Raw genomic sequence first — 25,779 nt, 5'->3', positions numbered from 1 at the left:
CCGACTATTGCATCTGAGGTACCGTGGACCCCTGTTAATCTGACGGTTCTTAATCTGAACACTTTTGACGTAGGATCAGAGCTGCCAGGTGGTTTTATAAAAAATCTGTATCCACTCTATTAAAAAATCTGTATTTTCTGTATTGACGATTTTTTTCTTAATTAATCATGTTTTGTTGTTTTACAAATACATTGCATACAAAATAACCATAAAAAGTAGAAGGGTCTGTGCCTAGGGGCACGAACGGAAGCTTGACGTAGGACCGCTAGTGGACGGAATAAATGTGAAGAGCATTTAGTGCTTTTAATTGATCAGCTATCTATTATCTCAACTCTTTCCGTTTTTGAATTGTAGGCGTACCAAATTTGTAGTTATCTTTTTCAAAGAGAAAGTTGATTAAGAGAATCAATCAAAATCTCTTGTACCCCTGATTCCAAGTTTGGTTACAAGATTACAACTCTGGAGAGCATTTTGTGTGGTCGTTGGGGGCTTGTGTATGAATATGGACAAACAAGCACAGATAAATTCTATTCCAACTCTTTACTGGTGTAAGCTTGATGGCGTGTTTAGTGTAGGTGACAGCACCACGGACCTCATTTTCCAGGAACACCTTCAGCACACCTCGTAGATCAGACCGGAGATACGTTCGACACCGCCACGGCGAGCCAGACGACGGATGGTGGTAATCTTGAAGAACTTTGCGTTTGGTTCTGAATATGGTGATGAGTGTGCAAAATATTACGCAATTCCATCCTCCCTATTCGCACGCGCCCGAGGATCGGAGGCGAATGCCACTTCGACTTGTTTCGTCTACTTACTACTCTCTGACGTCTGTGCTGGAGAAGCAGCATATGCATGTAGGTAATTGGTGGATTTGTTAGTTAATTCGACACTTTTGCAGAATGCTGGACATTTACCAGTTTTTCAATAGTTTCTTGTCAAAAATCAACATTTGGAAGCAATGTTATCGATGCGTAGCCATATTTATGATCGATTGGTGATAAAATTATTGAAATTGGACCAGGGGCAGCTGAGTTAATAACGTTCAAAATCTTTCTTAATTTGTTACATGTTCCATTTTCGGTTTTCACAAAGTGTACCCCCATATAGAAATCAAAGACGTAGTCCTACGTCAAAAGTGCTTAACCACCTATTCGGGCTATCTTACTAACCATACGGGATATAATCGCGCCATTTGTGATATCGTCCGTACTTATTTATAAGAGTGATATGAAGCCGTTTGAAAATGTATGGAGATTTTAGTTTCTATTCATTATCTTCCTGATAAGCAGTTTTAAATGCAAAAAAGTGCACGAGTTCATTACTATTTGATATTTTTAATATAGATGAATACAATTAATTACATCATTTGTGTGGTAGTTACACCGAAAAGTCGAGAGATGTCACCCCGCCAGAGCTGGTAAAATCATTTTTGCAGTATGGAGAATATCAGAAAATCCGCAATTTCTTACGAAATACATTTTCAATGCAAGTAAAATGTTTACGAGTACTTGTATTTGTACTATTTTAATGTGCTCGGGCACTTTTCTTGTATTTAACATACATGCTTATATTGGAAATATTCAATTAATACTGTAAATCCCCATACAATCAAAGTTATTTTGTTTTTATAAATTTTGATTTTTTTTTCTCAAGCATTTTATAAAAATCTGTATAAATCTGTACTGTAATTTAAAAATCTGTGATAAATCTGTATTCTGTATCGGGTCTGTATTAAGATTAAAAAATCTGTATAATACAGATAAATCTGTATAAATGGCAGCGCTGCGTAGGATTACGTCTTTCGGCAACATATTTGGGGTGCAATTTCAAAAAAACCAAAATCGACCGCGGGACGAAAATAGGTCAGGTTTTGACCACATATACCTCTGTCAATAGCAGATGAATTTTAATTCTAAACAAGCCAAAGAATTGGGAATTTATCTACCAATCTGCTAAATTGAACACTTTATTAATTTTCAATAGGTCACTATTGAAAAATACACAAATGTCCAACTGTTGCAATGGTGATCAAAATTATCACCGATTACCTGCAAACAGCGCATTCCCTAACACAGATTTAAAAATCGAATTCGATCCTGTCTCACTGAACGGTGCTCATTCAATCACCGTGTGTGGTGGTGTCCGGTCGTCAACGTCAGCAGCAGCAGCATCAGCAACAGCATTGCTTTCAGCGTGTGGCGTTTACATTGTTCTCCAGTACACCACGGGATGCTCTGCCTGTGAACTGCAGAGCCCACATGAGCACCCATAGAAGGAGGAAGAAGCCGCTGGATCGAAATCAGTTTCCTCTTGAGTAGCTGTGGGTCATCTGTGCCAAGCGTGTCAACCTTGCTCTAAACAATTAACAGCTCCCCAGCCTCACCCTAATAGCTCAGCATTACTCAACCTTCACGACTAAACGGTCCTTTTCAGAACCATCACAAATTTGTTAAAGAGTATGTTTTGGACATTTGTAAAGGTCATCAATCGGATGTCAGTTCCCGCAAGCAGCTAATTATCAAAGCTCAACCTGGTCTTAGAAGGTGTGGAATTGTAGGCCTGAATGTATTGGTGCAATTCGTTTTCACTCGATGTTCATTCCGCTTCGCACGATTAGTTTCATTCGTTTACTCAATCAGCCTTGTAGTGACGTCAAAAAGTTTGTTTCGATCGACGCTTACATAGGAAATTTAATATGAATTATTGAATTTCTTGTATGTTACCGAAATTTATGAATGGTTAGTGGCAGATGTTGAGATAATTAATTGAGATTAATTGATTGCTTAATTATCACACTGTATACCATGAAAAGAAGCCTGTTTGTGAGTTTTTGCCTGTTTTCTAGTAAGGAGATATCATAAAAAAAAACAAATCACCAGCTGGTATTTCCCGGCGGCTTTACAAAATAATACAATCAAACAAAATCATCATGCAGAGCTAGCTAGGATTTGTTTTACTTTCACAAATCAAGCTGAACATTGCATTAGGTCCTAAGTAACATTGATCGATTCTCTTCGTCGACTTTCTCTTTCTCTTTAATAACTTTAGCATAGAACCGTTTCTTGATGTGTTTGTATTATAAGATGCTAGATAAAAGCTTCTTTTATCGATCTGTGTGCTGAAAATACCTGGGTATATCTTTACGTGGCCGTGGGGATGCAAAGAGAAAGTGGACGAAGAGAATCTTACTTAGGACCTACTTGAAATTACATACGTCAGGGCCAGAGTGGCCAGATTATTTTTTTCATTTTCGGTAGCTTCTCAAAACTTTTATCGGTAGTTATCGGTAGGTCGACTTAAGAAGGCTTTCCCGATACTTGAAACTTTTGTGAGCGGGGGGGGGGGTGTTATGACTCTGTGCTCCAGAAAAATAAACTGTCCTTCAGATCTTCTGCTTTAAACGTGTCGAAATCAATTTTTGTATACCTCGATATAACGTAACTGTCACTTTTGACTTCCATCGTCGATTTCTCGTAAACCATCATTCAAACAAGTAAAGTAATAACATCATCGGACAGATAAGTTAGTCCTTCATCTATTGCAAATAATAATTTGAATAATTCAATTGTTATTAGCGAGATATTGACAATGGAAGTCAATAGTGACAGTTACGTTATATCGAGGTATACCTGTAATCTAAAATTCTGTGATTCTCGGTAGGAAAAGTGAAAAATCGGTAGTTTTGAACCTTTCGTCTGTGAATCGGTAGGCACCCCGAAAATCGGTAGGACTACCGATAAATCGGTAGGTCTGGCCACTCTGGTCAGGGCTAGATAGATCTCCACAGGATTTACAAAATAAAAAATCAAAATCGACCGCATTTCGAAAATCCAGTCATAACATTTGATAACGGCACAAAAGCATTTGTAAACAAACTTTCTAAGGCCCTTACACGCGAACCAAAGTACGCCCACGCAAACCAATACCACTTTCGGAAAGGTGATAGTTGCCCCTATCCGATGATGTTGTTGGTTTGCGCGGGCATACTTTGGTTTGCGTGTAAAAGGCCTTAGAAAGTTTGTTTACAAATGCTTTTGTGCCGTTATCAAATTAATGTAAGGCCTGAATTGGTCAGGTTTCTACCAATAGCAGATGGATTTTAATTCTAAACAAAGCAAACGATTGGAAATTTATCTACCAATCTGCTAAAATGAACACTATTAATTTTCAATAGGTCACTATTGAAAAATACACAAATGCCCGACTGTTGCAATGGTGATCAAAATTATCACCGATTGCCTGAAATCAGCGCATTCCCTAACACAGATTTAAAAATCGAATTCAATCCTGTCTCACTGAATGGTGCTCATTCAATCACCGTGTGTGGTGCAGCAGCAGCAGCAGCAGCAATACTTTCGGCGTGTTGTTGAACATTTTCTCCCGTACGCTACGAAAGGTTGCCTGCAAACAGCGAGCTGCAGAGCCCACATAAGCAACTATAGGAAGAAGAAGCCCCACCGCTTGGAATCAGAATCAGAATCAGTAGCTCTTCGTGAGTCGCTCCGTGCGGGTCGGTCATCTATGCCTCGCTTCAAACAACATACAGCTCGACAGCCTCATCAGTGTTAAACACCCAGCTCAGCATTACTCAACCATCACGACAAAACGGCCCTTCTCAGGACCACCATAAATTTTTAAAAGAGTATTATTTGAACATTTGTCGAGGTATCCCATCTTAGATTCCTACAATCAATTTTCGCATATTTTTCATTTATGGAAAAAGCCAAAAATTCCGTGCGTTTTGTGCACGGAAATGCGTAATTACGTCATCATAAAACGAAGCTTTTCCATGATACCGTGATAGCATGCTAGACGGTACCTACCTTTATGCCTTTTGATGCAAATTTGTAGCCCCTCCTAATAAGAGAATTATGCCAAAATCAAATCTTGCCGAATTCTCTTAGTAGGAGGGGCCAAAAATTTGCATCTAAAAGCATAAAGGTAAGTACCGTCCGGTATGCAGATTTCATTTCCGAATACCAAAATTGATGGGCAGTTCAATCTATTCAAATTTCTACAATTGTACGAAGTAATTGATAATTGAGAAATTGTTTGCGAGTTTATCGATAAAGTCAATCATCTGTATGCAACGGATGAACACTGCTTCCACCCTCTCGAAGAACATCAATTGAGGACTACTATGCCAACGCCCTTCACCAAACTGTTCACCAATAGCTCCAGGTGCAACGCATGAGCACCGCTATCATCTCCAAGAACACCGAGGAAAAAATTCCACAGCATTGTTCTAAACTGGCTTACAAGCTACCAACCAATCGGTCCTTTTCAGGACCACAAATGATTGATAAAAGAGTTTATTGAAGACTTCAAATAACAGACAGAGCACCTCAAAAACAGAACTCTCAAATTACTTCTGAATTTCAAACTTTCGAAATTTTTCACTAATAAGAAAGAAGTTCAGTTAAGAAAAGAAATCAATTTAATATTTACTATACTTTTGCTATACTACCTTTCGTAATCCTACGTCAAATCTATGGTCGTGTCTTGGATACAACCTTTTACTTTTTAGTTTGAACCCCGCTAATCTGCACGCCGTGCAAACTAAAAATTTGCTCAAACGTCATCTAGCACATGGAATATAGTAAAGCGGAATGGAACGATGCGAAACGGAACGCAGAATCAAAACAAAATAGCAAATAAACCAATTAACAATTTTGGTTTTATGAGGGTTCTGTAGACCATGATTTAGACTTGTAGAATGCTATAAAACCGCGATAAAACCAGCAATGTTACTTGGGAAGGCTACCATTAACTAACTTTTCTGATGGTCGGAGGGTTGCTAGAAGTTCAAATTAAAAATGAGCCCCGTTAATATGCATGAAGTGTCATTTAGATTAATGCGAGTTCATGGTACTGGAATTCTAGATTCTATCTGAGTGGTTTTTGTATAAATGCAATAAATTATATTTTCATTTCCACAATTTCGTTTGTTTTTAAATTTTGAAAAGGAAAACTATTTCATTGCTGAAATTTTGACATTTTTCTCCTCTCGACGTTAAGTAAATTTCAGTTTTTCAGAAATTGGACAAAGTTGCCAAAATTTATTTTTGATCTTGTTGTTAAGTAAAATTCAAGCAATTTAACCGCTCCGCAGGGCCACCGGCTGAGTACGGTGCTGCGTAAAATGCATGGAGATTGCCTGATATTAATACCTAAATTTAATTACTAATGGGGCAATCATACATGCGCCATACGCCGCAATCCAGCTCGAGTAGCATTGTGCTATTGATTTAATAAAATTTCCCTGATTCATGCTATGATTCAATAGCGCATCTACATATATTTGTGCACTTCCTACCAGCTGCACAATCACTTTCATATGACGCGGCAGAAACTGCCAAGCCTCGAAAAAGCACAGCTTCTGCATAGGGTGGATAACGGTTTCGGCCCCCCGAGACCCTATTCCAAACATGCGGTAAACTATAACGTACAACACTCATTTTTATCAGTATGAAGCTTCACAATATAGATCAGTTTTTGGATCGATTTCTGAAGTATTCTTTAGAAAAACCTCGTGCTCGGAATAAGGTCTCGGGCAAACCGCCCCCCACCCCCCGCCCGTTCTTCACCCTATATATTACGGCCTGTGTTAATACATGGGCTAAAACCCCAAAGACAATGGCACCTCGTCTGAATAGCGGCTTTTGCTCTCCTGCACAGCATGTTCTTATTATATTCGACCCGACAGAATGTGTGTATGTAATGCTTATTTAACGATGAGCTCATCATTTTGATTATTTAATTCTGTACACCCTTGGTGCGATCCCTTGGTAAATGTAATTTATTTTCGAGCACAAAAAATTCCACCAACTTATAAAAGCAGAAGATATGACGATATGTCAGCTGGTAATTGTCATTACAATTTTGTTAACGCAATTTCATTTGTAGGCAAGTTGGAAAAGAAAAGAGTTACAGGTTCCGGCAAAACATGGCTTGATTCACGTGTCATCATTTCAGAAGATTTAATTCAGCTAACTTCAGTGTTTCATCCCAACCACTTTAATTATTAACGACAGTTTCATCCTTCTACATGAAAGCTGTTGGTTCACCGTGACCTAGTTGCTGAAGCGCTGTGCTCTTGGTAGTATACGAAGATTTTTTGCTCGAGATCTTCAACCCAAGTTTTGGCCAAGTTTGCTTTGCTCGATGTTTCGCCCTTTTATTAGTAAAAGCCTCGAGAAGCATCCTCAAGCTGCCCATTCGGTAACTTGCTTAGCGAGTTTAGATACAATAATCCCCCGAATAGAGCGGTGGGAGGTGGCGGCTGTCCTCCAGCCAATCGACGTGACTAGTATATGGTTGACACTAAGCACATACCAAAAAATCAGCTCAATTAGTTGGAGGACTGCCGAGAAATAGCGATGGGTGGACTGCACCACCCTTCTCATTCTGCGGTAGATTCCTGTAGCAACTCTTTAAGTACCGCGATGGCATGAAACCCAAACACAGTCACACAATGAGTGGAAAAGAGATAGTCTCTATCTACTCTCCAAGCGTACGAGATTCGTGGTTAACCACAGATGCTTGGTATTTCCGTTTCAACCTGTTTCGTTTCGTTTCCCCTGGTCCCAGCAATTGGAACGGAAGGGAGCACTGGATCAGCAGGGTCAACCCACAGGATGATGGTAGAAGTTTTGTAACACTTTTCTCTCGTATGCTACAGGTTCACTCACTTTTACCACCGCCCTGCATGTTACGGCCAGCTGTGGGTGTGAGTGTGTGTGTGTTTGTGCGCTCTTAGTCAAGATATTTCAGTCACGTAGCATTAGGAAGAGCAGTGGAAAAAGAAGACCAAATCATTGATTAATCTGCTTATTATGGCTCACACGTAGTTTTGCTCCTTATACTACCGGGTTGAGATTCTACTGGTAGCGAAGATTTGCAAAAGAAACCAACATCCGATGTTTGACTGAGCAATTGGTTGTTTGGAATGAGAATGAAAGCTCTACAGGTCTTCTTTACTCCGTCAAACATTTTCTTACTTTTTGTTAATAAACAATTTGCCAATCTTGATAACTTGGGTGGGGAGTAATGTTTGTTTAACTTTGGCAGCGTTGAAATAATTGGTTTAATAGTATGTGCTGAAAAACAGCAACTGCCAGTAGCACAATAGTGACTCGTAGACAGTGCTGTTGTCGTAAAGTTTTAGCTAAGTAGGTTCGAAACGTAAAAATAATGATCGTGGTTCGAACTACTCTTTAAAAAACAAAACCCTTCAAATCATTTGGCATTCAGAGATTTTGAATTGAAATAATTTTTAAGTAACGTTAAGAATTTAATTCGAGCTATTTGTTCAAACCGTCGTCAAGTATTTTTTTTTTCACTGATGTTAAGGTTGAACAAAATTTAAAACATCGAGGCACACACATTTCGTTATTGCTGGAACATTACACAATGTAAAAAATCCTTGAACGTGATTTTTATTGAAATTACGATTGGCGTTTTTTTTTTATCTTGGTTCGAATTACAAATGAGCGTGGTGCGTACTACCAGCTTCATTGAATTACCGCTAGTGTCGCTATAGTTTGTTTACATTCCCATTACCTTCCCCACGAAAGTCACATCAAAGGTTCCGTAGAAAACTCGTAAAAAATTTCTCGGAAGCACATCAAAGGACACGAAAACGGGCCAGAATTGCGCACGGAGCCAACTGAATTGATTACCGAAGCAAAAAATAACAAGAAAGGTAGGCCGATATTGATGTTTATTCACAATGCCTCATGATCTCTTCTCACCGTAGGTGCTTGAAATGAGACCCGTAAAATATTCCCCTGAACTTTGCTGCAAAAGGATCTGGATTAGTTCAAAAGTGGTTCATTGTCAATGTGGATGAAATTTGGACTCACTGCCAGTGATTTGGGAAAGATGCAGTTTTAAGAGATTGCCCAGCAGCTGGCCGATTGGATTCTTCTATGCGCTGCGTCTGGATGTCCTAAAACCACAAAGGAGATACTCGAAGCAGCTTCCCAAGCGGACACCAGAAGCGGGTGGAAGAGCATCCGTAGGTTTGACCGCTGACCGTGTTGAGCGATATTTTGAGCACGTTTATAATTCGTACATGGGCAAATGTTGTATCTAATGGATCAGCCAGCGTTATGGTGGAATGTGGACGAAACCAACTTCGTTATGAACCCAATGCCTAATAAAGTTTACGCACTAAAAGGGGCGAAGGTTGTGTACAACATTGAGCGTGGGAAGCCGAAAGAAAACATCAGTTGTACGTACGCTGTTGATGCAGACATTCCACCACTAGTCACAAAGATTCGTTCAGTAATCTTGTTGCTGTTGATTCTGCTTCTGGGTCTGTTGATGCCAACTATGAATTCAACCAAACTCAATCCGGATAGATGAAAGGAGATGCTTTTTATTTCTTTGTCACGCAGCACTTGAACCGTCGTTGGATTGAAATGGGAACTCAACATCCAATTGTGCTCGTTGTGGATGGGTACTCTGGTCACCATTCATTGAAAATGTTTAGGTGGTGCTACGAAAAAGACGTTAAGCAAGTTGTGCTGTATCCCAGCTCAACACATATTCTCCAAGTTCTTGATGTGCCCGTGTTTGGCCCGCTGATAGCCACCGAACTGTGCACCAGAAGTGGAAATGTGATAATACGAAGAAAATGCTCATTGAAGTTGTAAAGGGACTGTTCATAAACTACGTAGACAGTTTAGGGGGGGAGGGGGGAGTTGACGATTATCCACTGTCCATGATGATGATGATGATGGTCCCACCTCTTACCCCTACAAAGGTTTGAGCTGGACGATTTATCTTTAAGATAATTGAATATGACATTTTAACCAGGTTGGCAAACAAAATCGAACTGGTTTCAGTTACAGATATAAATTCCCTCTAGAGTTTACAGTTGCTTCACAGCGATATAAATGTGGAAAACCTCAGGCGTCCACCTCTTAGTTTGCCTTTTTGTCCACCTAAAATATTCATAAGTATTACAAGCAATCAAGAGTTAATGAACAATCAACAAAGCATCCTATTACACTAGCAACCCGCAATCTAATGCTATCATAATTTTCAGCAATGTCAGGAATGCTCACGAACCCCGAAAACTTACAACTAACTCGAGGTATCTTCCAAATAAGCTTCAAAATTGCATATTTTTTTTATCAAATGTTAAATTCAGTAATCTATATTCGTAATACGCGCGCAAGGCTCAAACCTTTGTAGACTACTTTTTTTTTAATCTACTACATTTATATCAAATATTAAACATCCATCACCACCATCGTGGCGAACAGAAATAGTTTTTGCAGTGCTACAATAATTATTAAAAAGTCGTTATAACAGCTATCCATACAAAGTAATCCGTTAGAGATAACTTCGTCAAGAAACATAATTTGTCAATTCATCAAAAAAATCACTGGATAACTGTTAAAAAGATAGTTTTAACGTGTGAAATGAACTGTTTTTTGAAAACATTTATTCTTTTAAAATATAATGAATTTTGTGAACCACAAGTCAAGAAATGTGGTGTTCTTATTTCAACCGCGTTTCTAGTATTATATCTATGAAAGTCACTTCCTCTTTCAATTCGATCACACAAATATCGAGGCAGCAAACCGTTAACTACTTTAAAAATGAACACCATAGTCAAATATTCAATTCTTTGCTTCACCGACAACCATTGTAAGGCGTCAAGCATCAAAGTGAGGAAGTGAATCTATTTAATCGCAAAATCAAACGCATTATTTTATTCTGCAAGCGCTGTAATCTCGATATTTGTGTTGCATTGGCCAGAAATAAAATGGAAGGGCAAAAGTCTAGATGAGGAGAAATGATTGATATGTATAGCTGTATTTTACTGGCAATAGTTAAATCTTTTTTCATTCGACATAGAGTTCCATACTTCTTGGCAATTTTCTTGATTACATTGTCAATGTGAGAGTTGAACTTAAGTGTGTCATCAATAATCACGCCAAGATATTTAATCTCCCGAACGCGATCAATAGTCTCATCATCAATTACAACAGAGACGTTCTCATTTACTCGATTCCGCGAAATAACCATAAATTTAGTTTTACTTGTATTCAATTTTAACTGCTTATACTTCAACCATCTACTTAGAGAACGCAAATCTTCATTCAAGTGTAAAACGGCATCATCTAAATCCTTAGCTGCAATGAATAACACAGTATCATCTGCAAAAAGATTAATGTCGCAAAATCGTAAAACACGTCGCAAGTCATTAATATGCATAATAAATAACAGTGGCCCTAATACACTTCCCTGGGGCACTCCAAGGGTATTCCCCACGGGCCTGGAAACAGAATCATTAAAAACAGTCCGTTGAGTTCTGTCAGACAAATAGCTTTCAAACCATTTATATGCAGTACTCGTAATTCCAAAGCGCTTGATTGATCTTAACAATAAGGGCCTAGAAATTGTTTCAAAAGCGCGTTTAAGATCCAAAAAAACAGCACCAATCGTATCTTTACACTCCAAGTTATTTTTCCGCTTCGTTTATACCAAATTCAACGCGGTTTCACAAGAATGACCTTCCCGATATCCCGATTGTTCCTAATGAAAAACAAATAACTCTAAGTTCATCTAATGTGATTGGGTGAAAAACTTCAAATCTACAACTACTATTAACTGGCTGTTTTTTTTTTTTTTTTTGTTTTTATTGGTTTTGACAGTTCGGATCACTGCACATTTAAATCGGCCGTTTACGATTTTCGGACATAAGTCAGAATTAAGTGTCATGTCGGTTTGTCGGTGACTACACCACCGGCGCCGCTAGGATGGCGTAGTTTGAAACAACTGATTACTGAATAACTTTAATAGTGCAATATATATGAACTATTGCAAATCCTATCCGATTGAAACTTTCTTTTGTGTATAACTTTTTGTTGTATGGGTAAAAATTAATGACATTTTGAGTAAAACTAGTATAGAGTGCAATGTTTACGTGTGCAAAATCTCGTCACAATCTGTCAAGTGGTTATCGAGATGGCTTCCAAGCAAGAAGTGCTTCGACAAAAAAATATGGGATCGGTCGTGGAAAATCCAGGCCAGTCACACAGGTGGATCGCGAAACAGTTTAGAATCGACAATTCGACCGTGTCAAGACCCAGATGACCCTGTGGCGAGCTAGCAGCGGAAGACGACCAACCCCGTGAACGCAAGCAAGGTGAGGAATTACTTCAAGCGCACGATTCTTGACGTCGCCACGAAGGTCAATTCTGCCGTCTGTTTCGTCCAGCGGACTTTATGTCTTAAAAGTAAGGAAGGCGCCTAACCGAACCGATAAACAGAATTCGGTGGCCAAACCCGTGCCAGGAAGCTGTACCGCGAGTGGTTGATGCAACCAAAATGCATCGTAGTGGAAGACGAGACGTACATTAAAGCGGACGCCAAGCAGATCACCGGCCTGGAGTTTTTCGTCGGCAAGTCCCACCTGGATGCTCCGGAGAAGTTCCGGAAGAAGAGGCTCGACAAATTTACCAAGAAGTACTTATTGTGGCAGGTAGTCTGTGGGTACGGCAAATTCAGCAAGAGATACATAACGACCGGCATCATCAACGGCCAAATATATAAGGTAGAATGACTCCAGAAGCGCCTGCTGTTCTTCCTTTGCTCCCACGAAGGTGACACTCTGTTTTGGCCGGATCTGGCATCGTGCCATTACACGAAACCGGCGATGGAGTGGTACACACTTATTTTTTGCTACCGAGCTCGGCTGTGCAAATCTCGGCAAAATAAGTTTCACTGAGATCTTAGCAAAAGTGCCATTTGATTGCTGAGTCTCAATCGCATTCTGAGAGCTCAATCGCAGCAAACAAATGAAATGTTTGCTGAGATCTCAGTAAAACTTTTTTTTTGCCGAGATTTGCACAGCCGAGCTCGTTGAAAAAATAAGCTAAGTGTGTACGAAGTCAACGATTTTGTTTGTGTCCATCGACAAATCCATCAAACTCGCCAGAACTTCACCCAACAGAAAAAGTAGAAGGGTCTGTGCCTAGGGGCACGAACGGAAGCTTGACGTAGGACCGCTAGTGGACGAAATAAATGTGAAGAGCATTTAGTTCTTTTAATTGATCAATTATCTATTATCTCCACTCTTTCCGTTTTTGAATTGTAGGCGTACCAAATTTGTAGTATTTTTTTTTTCAAAGAGAAAGTTGATTAAGAGAATCAATCAAAATCACTTGCACACCTGCTTCCAAGTTTGGTTACAAGATTACAACTCTGGAGAGCATTTTGTGTGGTCGTTAGGGGCTTGTGGTTTCTGAATATGGACAATCAAGCACAGATAAATTCTATTCTAACTCTTTACTGATGTAAGCTTGATGGCCCTGAAAAGAGCTGTTTTGCTGCCAAAGTTGATGATGATTTAACCTCCGAAGGTGTACAGAGTTCGTCTTCAAAGCGTACACGACATCGATGGCCGGAGACTCGTTTGACACCGACCAGTCAATTGTTGCTTGTTAGGTGTGAAGGAGTGGACTAGCCACCACCTTCCTACTGCTGCTATTGCTGTTCACCACGCCGTCCGAAGCGAAAATGAGCTAATGCCATACAGCAGCGCTCTTTTATATCTTTTCAGGTTAAAGCAGAATGATGTGCAACCAAGTGGTATAAAAGCTACAAAGACTCCTCTCATTATGAGTAGTTTGCTATCAAGTAGCCACACTGGCTCTTTTCTTTTTGCGTACGTGGTGAATGAGAACGACCCAAATTTGAGTTTAGTTCACCCATAATCGCTAAAAGTGCAGGAACTCAGTGATGAGTAAATTTGTCTCATGGTTTCCAATGGAAAACCTAAAAAATCTGCCAGAAAATGAGGAAATTGACGAAAATTTTATTCAGTCTCGGAGTAGTACCAATAGACTGAGTGAATCCAATTTTTACTTTTCTCAAATTCGGGAATTTTTCCCTGAAAAATCGTGGAAAAATCTGGGAAAACATGAGGCAAATTTACTCATCGCTGAGTTCCTGCACTTTATTTCTTATTTCTAAGATAACTAAACTCAAATTTGGGTCAATCTCATTCGCCGTGATATCACCTTGAAAGATACCGGCGCCGGTGGTTAGCGTGATAACCTCTCACCCCAGCAGGCCTGGGTTCAATCTCAGTCGGCGCCACCGGCACATCTCTGATCACGCCTTCCTTCGGGAAGTAAAGCCGTTGGTCCCCGGTTGAGTTGATGGGTCTATTGGTAGGGTCCAGGTGCGGGAGCTGCCTCCCTGGCGTCGGTAGCATTGGAGCTCAGTACAGAAAACAAATCTCGCGTCACTTTTCAATAGGTCCTATCTACATTGATCGATTCTCTTCATCGACACTCCTTTTTCGTAAATAACTCGGCTTCACAAATGTTTCCTGCCGTCTTCGTCGAATTAGATGCTAGATTGTTGCTTCTTCCATCGAAAATATTCGGCCGTGGCGATTCAAAGTTGATCAAAATAATGTGTACCCCTGCTTCCAGTTTGATTACATGAGCAATTTGTGTGGTCGTTGGTTCTGAATATGGACAAACAGGCAGATGAATTCTATTCCTACTCTTTACTGAAATAAGTTTGGTGGCCCTAAAAAGAGCCGTTCTGTTGCCAAAGTTGGTGATGATTTAACCTCCGAAATCAAACAGAGTGCGTCTCTGTCACTTCAAAACGTAGATGACATCCATGGCCGCTTACGCTTCGCGTGTTTAGTGTAGGTGACAGCATCACGGATCTCATTTTTCAGGAACACCTTCAGCACACCTCGTAAATCAGACCGAAGATACGTCAGACACCGCCACGGCGAGCCAGAAAACAGATGGTGGTTATCTCGAAGAATTTGCGTTTGGTTCTGAATATGGCGATGAGTTTGCAAAATATTACCCAATTCCATCCTCCCTATTCGCACGCGCCCGAGGATCGGAGGCGAATGCCACTTCGACTTGTTTCATCTACTTACTACTCTCTGACGACTGTGCTGGGGAAGCAGCATATGCATGTAGGTAATTGGTGAATTTGTTAGTTAATTCGACGCTTTTGGACAATGCTGGACATTTACCAGTTTTTCAATAGTTTCTTGTTGAAAATCAACATTGTTATCGATGCGTAGCCATATTTCTGATCGATTGGTGGTAAAATTATTGAAATTGGACCAGGGGCAACTGAGATATTAACGTTCAAAATCTTTCTTAATTTGTTACATCTTCCATTTTCGGTTTTCACAAAGTGTACCCCCATATAGAAATCAAAGACGTAGTCCTACGTCAAAATTCTGGGTGATTATGAAGGGCAAGCTCTGGAAAACAGAGAAGGTCTTCAAAAACGACAAGGATTTGAAGAAAGAATGGATGAAAGTGTGTAAGAAAGATGGTGCAAGTGTTGCACAGGATTATCGAAAATCGGATTCTCGGAAAATATTATCAAGTTATTAAAATTGTAAGCTGCTGCACTGCCAGAAAACGAACGATAGGTCACAATATTTTTAGATGAAATGTCAATCACGGAAAACTTGTCGTAGGGGAATTTACGTATTCTCGGCAACCTAAGCAGTGACCTTCTTTCTATAGCCTTTTTCTCTAAGGAACGCACACATATGCAGTATTGGTTTGTTTACAATCTTTTGCTGCCAGCTGCTCTAACAATTTCAGTCGAAAGAATCGTCAAAAACTGTTTTGAAACGCATTTACAAAGCTCCAATCTTCTCTAGTGAGAGCGAGTATTGTCGGCAACCAGTTTTTCTTCGGCAACCGTTCCATTTGAACTGCATGTAAATCTGCTGTTCTATTATCGGCAACTCGAAATCAGCTACAATTTGTAGTGCGTGTGTTGCATTTCAAGAAAACCTTGCTAGATTGCTTTTTCTCAGTGGTAAAAATATAGTCAAATTGAAGCTGAAAGCATAAAGAATCGTTTGCATGCATTCAGCGAAGTGTTTTCGTAAGAAAATCCAGTGAAAATAGTGTTTCAATTTGGGTTGCCGAAAATTGTCTGTCATGCCGAAGCCGTCATTTCCCCTATATAGCCAACTCGATTTCCAACAAAGATGCCAGGACAAGAAGAATCACATTGTATAAAAGTTCGAGCAAAATCAAGCATGGCCATAATGATAAAAACCATCAAAACCGGATTCAAGCAGGCCATTGACTACTTTTTTGTCATAATTTGGATGCCAAACAAACGAAGACCATACTCGATGCAGCTATAGCAGAAATAAATTCAACAGGATTCATCACTAACGCAATATTGTGTGATCAGAAAAGAAATTCAAGATAAAAAGTAGAAGGGTCTGTGTCTAGGGGCACGAACGGAAGCTTGACGTAGGACCGCTAGTGAATGGAATAAATGCATACCAAATTTGAAAGTTGAAAGTTGATTAAGAGAATCAATCAAAATCACTTGCACCCTTGCTTCCAAGTTTGGTTACAAGATTACAACTCTGGAGAGCATTTTGTGAAGTCGTCGAAAAACAAGCACAGATAAATTCTATTCCAACTCTTTACTGATGTAAGCTTGATGGCCCTGAAAAGGGCCGTTTTATTAAAGAGGACATCCATGGCCACTTACGCTTGGCGTGTTTAGTGTAGGTGACAGCATCACGGACCTCATTTTCCAGGAACACCTTCAGTACACCTCGTAGATCAGACCGGAGATACGTTTGACACCACCACAGCGAGCCAGACGACCGATAGCGGTTATCTCGAAGAACTTTGCGATGACGCTTGGCGCCTCCTTTGCCACGACCAGTCAATTGCTGCTTGTTGGGTTATAGAAGAGTGGACTAGCCACCACCTTCCTACTGCTGCTATTGCTGTTCACCACGCCGTCCGAAGCGAAAATGAGGTAATGCCATACATCAGCGCTCTTTTATATCTTTTCAGGTTAAAGCAGAATGATGTGCAACCAAGTGGTATAAAAGCTACAAAGACTCCTCTTATTATGAGTAGTTTGCTGTCAAGTAGCGACACTGGCTCTTTTCCTTTTGCGTACACGGCGAGCGAATGAGAACGACCCAAATTTGATGGGTCGATTGGTAGGGTCCAGGTGTGGGAGCTGCCTCCCTGGCGTCGGTAGCATTGGAGCTCAGTATGGAAAACAAATCTCGCGTCACTTTTCAATAGGTCCTATCTACATTGATCGATTCTCTTCATCGACACTCGCTTCCGTAAATAACTCGGCTTCACAAATATTTCCTGCCGTCTTCGTCGAATTAGATGCTAGATTGTTGCTTCTTCCATCGAAAATATCCAGCCGTGGCGATTCAAAGTTGATCAAGGTTGATCAAAATAATTTGTACCCCTGCTTCCAGTTTGATTACATGAGCATTTTGTGTGGTCGTTGGTTCTGAATATGAACAAACAGGCAGATGAATTCTATTCCTAATCTTTACTGTAATAAGCTTGGTGGCCCTGAAAAGAGCCGTTTTGTTGCCAAAGTTGGTGATGATTTAACCTCCGAAACCAAACAGAGTGCGTCTCTGTCACTTCAAAACGTAGATGACATCCATGGCCGCTTACACGAAACGAAAATCAAGTATTTTGTCCATGTGGTTCACTTATACATTTTTGCCAAAACATAAGCCTTATTCATTCCATAAGACAAACCACATAGGTCCTATAAGAATGCATAAAAGGTATGTTTGACCGCTTTTTGCAAGGCGTCTGCTTATTAGTTGACTTATACATTTTATGAATAATCAGAAAATAGAAATTTGCCAAAAGGTATAAGGAGATTTCTATCCGTGTACACTTGGCGTGTTTATTGAAGGTGACAGCATCACGGTTCTCATTTTTCAGAACACCTTCAGCACACCTCGTAAATCAGACCGGAAATACGTCAGTCACCGCCACGGCGAGCCAGACGACGAATGATGGTTATCTCGAAGAATTTGCGTTTGGTTCTGAATATGGCGATGAATGTGCAAAATATTACGCAATTCCAAACTCCGTATTCGCACGCGCCCGAGGATCGGAGGCGAATGCAACTTCAACTTGTTTCGTCTACTTACTTCTTTTTGTCGACTGTGCTTGGGAAGCAGCATATGCATGTAGGTAATTAGTCGATTTGTTAGTTAATTCGACGCTTTTGGACAATGCTGGACATTTGCCAGTTTTTCAATAGTTTCTTGTTGAAAATCAACATTCGGAAGCAATGTTATCGATGCGTAGCCATATTTCTGATCGATTGGTGTTAAAATTATTGAAATTGGACCAGGGGTAGCTGAGTTAATAACGTTCAAAATCTTTCTAAATTTGTTACATGTTCCATTTTCGGTTTTCACAAAGTGTACCCCCATATAGAAATCAAAGACGTAGTCCTACGTCAAAATTTCAAAACCATATGTAGAAGTTCATGGTCGAAGGATCTACTGTCTTTATGAATCTCCACATCTCCAAAAGTCTATTAGGAATAACTTTTTGAAGGACAATGCAGTGTACAAAAAATCGATATGCTCTATCGATCACATCATAGACTTATACTGGGAAGATGTAAAAACACAACCCAGGTCAGTACCTGATTTGAAGTATCAGCATATCAAACTGGTACAATTTGCTGAAATGAATGTCTGTCTAGCAGCTCAAACATTGAGGTCATCAGTAGCAGCAGGTTTGCGTTCCTATGTTCATACAGGAAAACTTCCTAAAGACTGCGGTATATTGCGAGCAGAAATCAATTCCACTTCAAACCAAAACAAACACTCAACTTCTCGACTGTCTGAAAGATTGCACACATACTATGATGTGTGCTTGTATGTGTGAACTTTTGTAAAAATCGGTTCAAGTCAATCGGATATGTTCGTTAATCAAACTGGCGTACCACAAGGGAGCAACCTGTGACCACTGTTGTTCTCGTTGTTTATGAATGACCTTCAGGAGTGCGACTTTTGTGTACTGATGATGCTAAAATTTATGTCATTGTAAGGAACAACTACTCGGAATAGAAACCCTGGAAAATAAACATCGAATTGCTCAAGCAATGTTCGTTGTTAAAATACTCAAGAAGAACATTTATTCACCATCCTTACTAGCAAGAATTAATATCTAAGCTCCTGAACGTTTACTACGACAACGCCATTTCCTACAGCTTGACTCCATTACACCCAACACGAAAAGAATTATTCATATTGAATGTATTAAGCAAACCACATAGATTTTTGTCATTGCCATCCGCTCATAAAAAATATAAGGATAAGTAATTAAACATATGTATAAGTCTTATGGATGAAATGAATCGTGCTTAAATGAAAAGTATAAGGCTGATTAATACTTTTTATGAACTTTGAAGCAAAAGAATCATTGAATTCGATATAGTATTGATGAAGTCCCTTTTCAATATTGTTTACTTTTATACTTCATTAGAAAAAACATAAAAACGAATTGGTGTGAATAGATTTTTTATGAATAATGATAGATATATGAGTGGTATAAACTTCATGCATCATCTCGTGCATCGTGCATACTGGAACCCGAATTATTTACAGCCCCGAGCTTCCGAGCATGGGTCTGGAAAGTATAGTTTGCAACTGAAGATGAATTTCTCACTGCTTTATGATTGGGATCCGAAATTGTCCTCATGCGTTGATCCTTCTGCATACCGAGAGCACCTGTCCAACCGAGTATATCTGCGTTGATGATTTAAAATCTATTAATGGAATGATGATTATTATATAAGCTGTAAATTTTCTACTCCCATAGCTGACATCCTTTTCCGATTCAGTCAAAAACAACTGTTATTTTTCAATGCAGTGATAGGGTAAATGTTGGCTTCGGCACCCATTGACTGTTTTCGGCAACCTAAATTTAAACGTTGATTTCACTATGTTTTCCCATCAACGCACTTCCCTGAATGTGTCCAAACGATTGTTTAGCCTTTCAGCTTCAATCTGATTATATTTGAACGATCGAGCAATCCAGTAATGCTACATTTTTCTTCAAATAAAGCATACGCACTACAAAATGGGGTTGATTTCGACTTGCCGATAATAGTACAGCTGGTTAACACGCAGTTCTAATGGGAAGGTTGCCGAAGAAAAAGAGGCTGCCGACAATAGTCACACTCACCTGAGAAGTTTGGAGCGTTGTAAAAACGCTTTCAAAACGTTTTCAAAAATTCTGTCGATTGGAATGGATAGAGAAGCAAGCAGCAGATGAATGTAAACAAACAGACACATCATATATGTGCGTGACGCTGAGAAAATGCTAGTAGAAGTGCAGACGCTGCTTAGATTGACGAGAATACGTAAATTCCCCTATGTAAAAAGTATAAGTGAATTTTTAAAGTTTTCGGTCATAACACATGATTAATGCTTTTCAATAAAATATCTCTTGGTTACTATGTGTGCCTGCATGAATTTAATGTGAGTGAAATAATGAATAACATTTAGTATAAGGTAATGAGAAGTAAAAGTCTATTCTTATGAAGAAAATAAATGATTTTTTTTGAGTGAATATGGACAGCATGAGTTTCTCGTTTCAAGACCAACAATTGAAATGGCCTTAACTCCATTTTGTAAACAAACCTTGTAAGGCCATTTTCTCGCGAACCGAAACCTTCATTCGCAAACCTAAACCACAATCGGGTAGAAGAGAATTTCCCCTACCTGTGCATTATGTTGGTTTGCCTTTGCGGACTTCGGTTCGCGAGAAAATGGCATCACAAGGTTTGTTTACAAAATGGAGTTAAGGCCATTTCAATTGTTGGTCTTGGTTTATTCGACTTCAAAGTACCGGTGTCCACGCTACAACGACGGTTTACTGACCATTTTCGTAATACTTGACTAAATTTGTGTAATTTTATTTACATCAATTTGTATGTTCTTTATATAATGTTATTCATTAGGACAAACAAGTGTCAGATGAATTATATCAAATAATAATAATAAAACTGGACACAACAATCTTAATGGGGTTTAAAAACGCGTTTTGACGTAAGACTACGTCTTTAATTTCTATACTGGGGAGTCACATTAAAAAAATCTAAATTCCCCAAAATGGGGAAGCATAGCTCACAAAGCCCGGTGAAGGATTCTCGGGTGTACCTACTACGAACAGGTTTGCTGTTCTTCCCATCGAGGGGAATACCCAATCAGATGTGACGGTAAAGCGCAGTAAAAAGAGGTAAAAGAATCAAGGCCAGTCCGATGGCACGATTGGTCGCGACGATAGTACCGCGACAAACTTCAGCGATATTGGCGATTTCGGTATCGCTGATGAAACCGAAAATGCCAGCCCAAATGCGGCAAACGTCAAACTACCACCGTTGGTAGTGAAAAATGCACCTCTAAACACGCTCATCGGTAGCTTCGCGTCTATGGGCATTAAAGCTGAGTTCAAACTCATTAGAATCGGAACAAAGGTGATGCTCCGCACGAAAGCGTAATACGAGCTGGCCACATCTTACCTGAAGAAGTCTAAGGCGGAATTCTTCACTCACGATATCCCAGGCGAAAAGCCCTTCAAAGTGGTGATCCGAGGTTTACCGAGCTTTGACCCGAAGTTAATCGAAGCGGAAATCAAGGACCGCTACAAGCTGGCCCCAACTGCCGTCTATCTGATGACAAGGAGGGACGAGTACGTCAGGAAGTATCCGGATTGCCTTATACTGGTGCATTTTCATAAGGGAACGGTGACGCTCAATGCGTTGAAGGGCATCCGCTCCATCAATTCCATCATTGTCCGATGGGAGCCATACCGTGGCGGCCATCACGACGTCACCCCGTGTCAACGTTGCCTGAATTTTGGGCACGGCACCCGAAACTGCTACATCAAGCCGCGCTGTGGCAAATGCGCCCAAAACCAAGTCTCCTCCGAGTGTGATGTCGACGAGTCGGAAACGGTCAAATGTGTCAACTGTGGTGGCGCTCATCAAGGGTACGACAAACAGTGCCCCAAACGCGAAGATTTCAAGCAGATCCGAAAGCAGGCGTCCACAAGAATCCAACTAGGACGAAAGAAGGACAATACGCCAACATTCAGAGTGGAGGACTTCCCGTCTCTTCGTGCTACGCAACACGGTCAAACAAATCCGCGGGTGCAATCCGGCCCTCATCAAGAAACGTCTGAAGAAAGCACCCCATCCCCCCTGGATACTGGAGACAACCATCAGCACAAAACGTCAATCCTGATCTCTTCTCTACGGATGAGCTGATGAAGATTTGCGTCAACATGACCAGCGCTTTTCGTCAGTGCCACAGCAAGCCCGAACAGATCCAAGTGCTCGGTAAATTTATTATTCAGTATGGCGTCTAAACCGATAACTGTCGTCACATGGAACGCTTGCTCTATAAGAGCAAAAAGGCTCGAGCTTGCTGACTTCTTCCGTAAGCATAGTATCGACGTGGGTCTCCTAACAGAGACCCATCTCAAATCCGGTGACAGATTTTGGTTGCCTGATCATAACATCATCCGGCTTGATCGTATCGACTCCAGGGGGGGCGATCATCATCAAGAAATGAATCAGGTTCTGCACGCTGCCCCATATCCGCACTTCTATTATCGAGGCCTTTAGTGTGGAGGTGGAATCACCAACTGGAAACGTCCGGTTCATCGCCGTATACTGCCCTCTTCAGGGTGCTGCCAGTAATGGATTAGGCATCCAATTTAAGAATAAACTGACCACCATCACTCGCACGAGCTCACGATTCGTCATTGGGGGCGATTTAAATGCCCGCCACGAAGCATGGCGGAACTATCAGCGGAATCAGAACGAACGTCTGCTCTTCGACCACTCGCAGCTGGGACTGTAAACAGTGAAATTCCCGGATGAGCCGACATTCATCTCTCCGGCGGGAAACCCTTCCACGTTGGACTTTTTTTTCTATCGAACTTTAGACTATCCATCAACGTGGCACCTGCTCAAAGCCTGCGCAAAGATTACCATCATGTAAACTGGGTGCAGTTTGGGCATTTTGTTGACAGAAACATCGATGAAAATCCACCGCTTGACACCGTAGAGGACATCGACCGGGCACTGGAAGGACTCCACCAGGCCATATCCGTGGCTGACGAGACGTGTGTCTGACAAGTTCCTGTGAGGGGTAAATTTGTTGACATTGATTCCCACACCCAACTCTTGATTCGCCTGAGAAATGTTCGTAGACGCCAGTTTCAGAGAACTGGTGATCTGGTTAAAAAACGTGCAATGGTCGATCTGAACAGGCAGATTGCTTCCAGAATGGACGCACTTCGAAATGAAAGTTTCGGGCGTGTTGTTCAGAATCTGGATGACCGCTCCCGTCCATTCTGGAAGGTAGCCAAGGTGCTGAAAACTCATCCCAAACCCGTTCCACCTCTCAGAGTCTGAAATGATGACGATCGGCTCATTACCCCACAAGAGGCAGCAAATGCGATTGGCAATCATATTGCTGCTTCACATTTGCTTGGCTCAACTATCCACAGTCCGCTCGAAAATAAGGTGACGCAATGCGTCGAAAATGTAGATTACTCCCCTTGTGCCTTGTGCCTCCGGAGGATAGAATTACGATAGAACAGATTTGCTCAGCGCTGAAATATTAAAAGAATATGAAGGCCCCTGGCTTTGACGGCGTATTTAACCTAATCATAAAAATACTTAGCATGAAAGTCTTTGCAGTTTTAACTGCCATCTTCAACAGATGCTTGGAGCTGCACTACTTTCCAAGCACCTGGAAGATAGCATAAATAATACCGATCTACAAACCCGGTAAAGATCCAGCATTCCGTCAAGCTACAGACCGATCAGCCTACTCTCAGCGCTGAGCAAATTGTTTGAGTAACTCATTCTCAATAGATTGCTCAAGTTTGTGGGCTGGTCCATGGTGCCAGAAGCAATGAAAGCTTCGCTTTTCAGCCCAAAACTGCAGATTGCTTGCTAGACAAGGAACGTTTTGGGGAATTTCGAATTCTTTTAGATTTTACATTCTTCAGGTCAACCGGCACCGTTAAGGAATTACCTCGACTTACGGACACAAAAATTAGGAATAAATATTGTAGTGTTGTGGTTTAAATAAAATGAAGCGTTTTTTGCAATAAATTGTATTTCTGTGGACAATTTGGTGTTGTGCTCTATACCAAAAGGAAGGATCTGGGATTGGAAAAAAAAGAAAGGAAGGACTCAATGAAAGGGATACGGATGCTGTTCGGATCACGCTCAGTCACTGGAGCAACTCAAGGCGCTGCTGGAACAAGAGGATTCTCAAGAAGAGGAGGATAGCAAAACGATGTGTAGCTCCGATGACGAGGAATCACACAAGACATCGGTTACGCAGAGAAAGGATAAACGGCACAGAGGCAACGGGTCGGGGCAGCGGTTGAGTCAAGAACAACTCGCTGCACGGCAGTATATGTCCAAGCAGCTCCCAATCTTCAAAGGAGAGCCTGAAGTCTGGCCGTTATTTATAAGCAGCTTTGAGAACACCACCAATGCGTGTGGTTTTTCGAACCTGGACAATCTGAAAAGACTACAAGACTGTTTGCAAGGTGAGGCGCTAGAAGCTGTCAGAAGTCGTCTGGTTATGCCAGAATCCGTTCCGGACGTACTCAACGATCTCCGAAACCTTTTCGGGAAGCCAGAAAAGCTTCTTAAAGCGCTATTAACTAAGGTTCGAAAAGCTCCGTCGCCGAAAATCGAGCAACTTGGAACCTTCATCCATTTCGGAATAACCGTGAAACAGTTATGCGACCATTTGGAGGCAGCTGGGCTAGCAGACCATTTGAATAACCCCATGCTGGTCCAGGAACTGGTGGATAAGCTTCCGCCAAGTTACAAGTTGGATTGGGTACGCTACAAGAGGTACAGTCGTGGTACCCCACTGCGAATGTTCACTGATTTCATCAGCGATGTGGTTTCGGATGTGTCGGAAGTGGCAGACTACACGGGGGCGAATCTTCGTGAAGCAGTACTTGCAAGAAACCGCAACGATAAAAGGAAGGAGTTTGTTCACATGCACAACACTTCCTCCAAGGGTGAGACACCACAGGGTAATAAGGTGGCCAAGCCTTGCTGGATGTGTAAGAGGTTGGATCATAAGGTAAGGTTTTGCGACGATTTTAAAAAACTGAATGTTACGGAACGATTGAGGCTGGTAGAGAACCTGAAGCTGTGCGTATTGTGTTTAAACGCCCATGGGAAAAGCCGATGCAGCTTCAAGTTGCGCTGCAATGTGGGTGATTGTCAGGAGTACCACCACCCCCTTTTGCATCGTGCTCGGGAATCGGTTCAAGTGGTAGAATGCAATGCACATAACCGTTTAAATCGGTCGGTCATCTTTAGAATGGTACCAGTAACGCTCTCGGTGGGGGATTTGTCACTAGATACACTGGCGTTCCTCGATGAAGGCTCATCCGTGACATTAGTGGAGGACATCGTCGTAAACCATCTCCAGGTGAAAGGCGTTCCGGAACCGTTGATAGTATCGTGGACCGGGAATATGAAACGGTATGAAGACGGCTCCAGGCGGGTTAATTTGATGCTAGCGGCGAGAGGTTCTAGTCAGAAGTTGCTGATACAAGGGGCACGTACAGTGTCCGAATTAGTTCTGCCAAAACAAGATGTGCGATTCCAGGATATCACCGAGCGGTATCCCCACCTGCGTGATTTGCCCATAATGGAATCGGGACCCGACGAGCCGAAAATCATGATTGGTTTGGATAATCTGCACATCTTTGCACCACTGGAGTCGAGGATAGGTCAACCTGGAGAACCGATCGGAGTCAGGACAAAGTTGGGGTGGACAATTTACGGTCCTGAAAAGCTGATTAGGATGGAGGATGCTCGTGTAAACTTTCACACTACCTGTTCCATGACCAACCAAGAGCTGCATGATATAAT

Source organism: Ochlerotatus camptorhynchus, unplaced genomic scaffold (assembly GCF_037179485.1).
Source record: "Ochlerotatus camptorhynchus isolate MF236.1 unplaced genomic scaffold, CSIRO-AGI_Acam_v1.1 ptg000139l, whole genome shotgun sequence".
NCBI classification, from domain to species: domain Eukaryota; kingdom Metazoa; phylum Arthropoda; class Insecta; order Diptera; family Culicidae; genus Ochlerotatus; species Ochlerotatus camptorhynchus.
Note: the sequence above shows the minus strand (reverse complement) of the source record.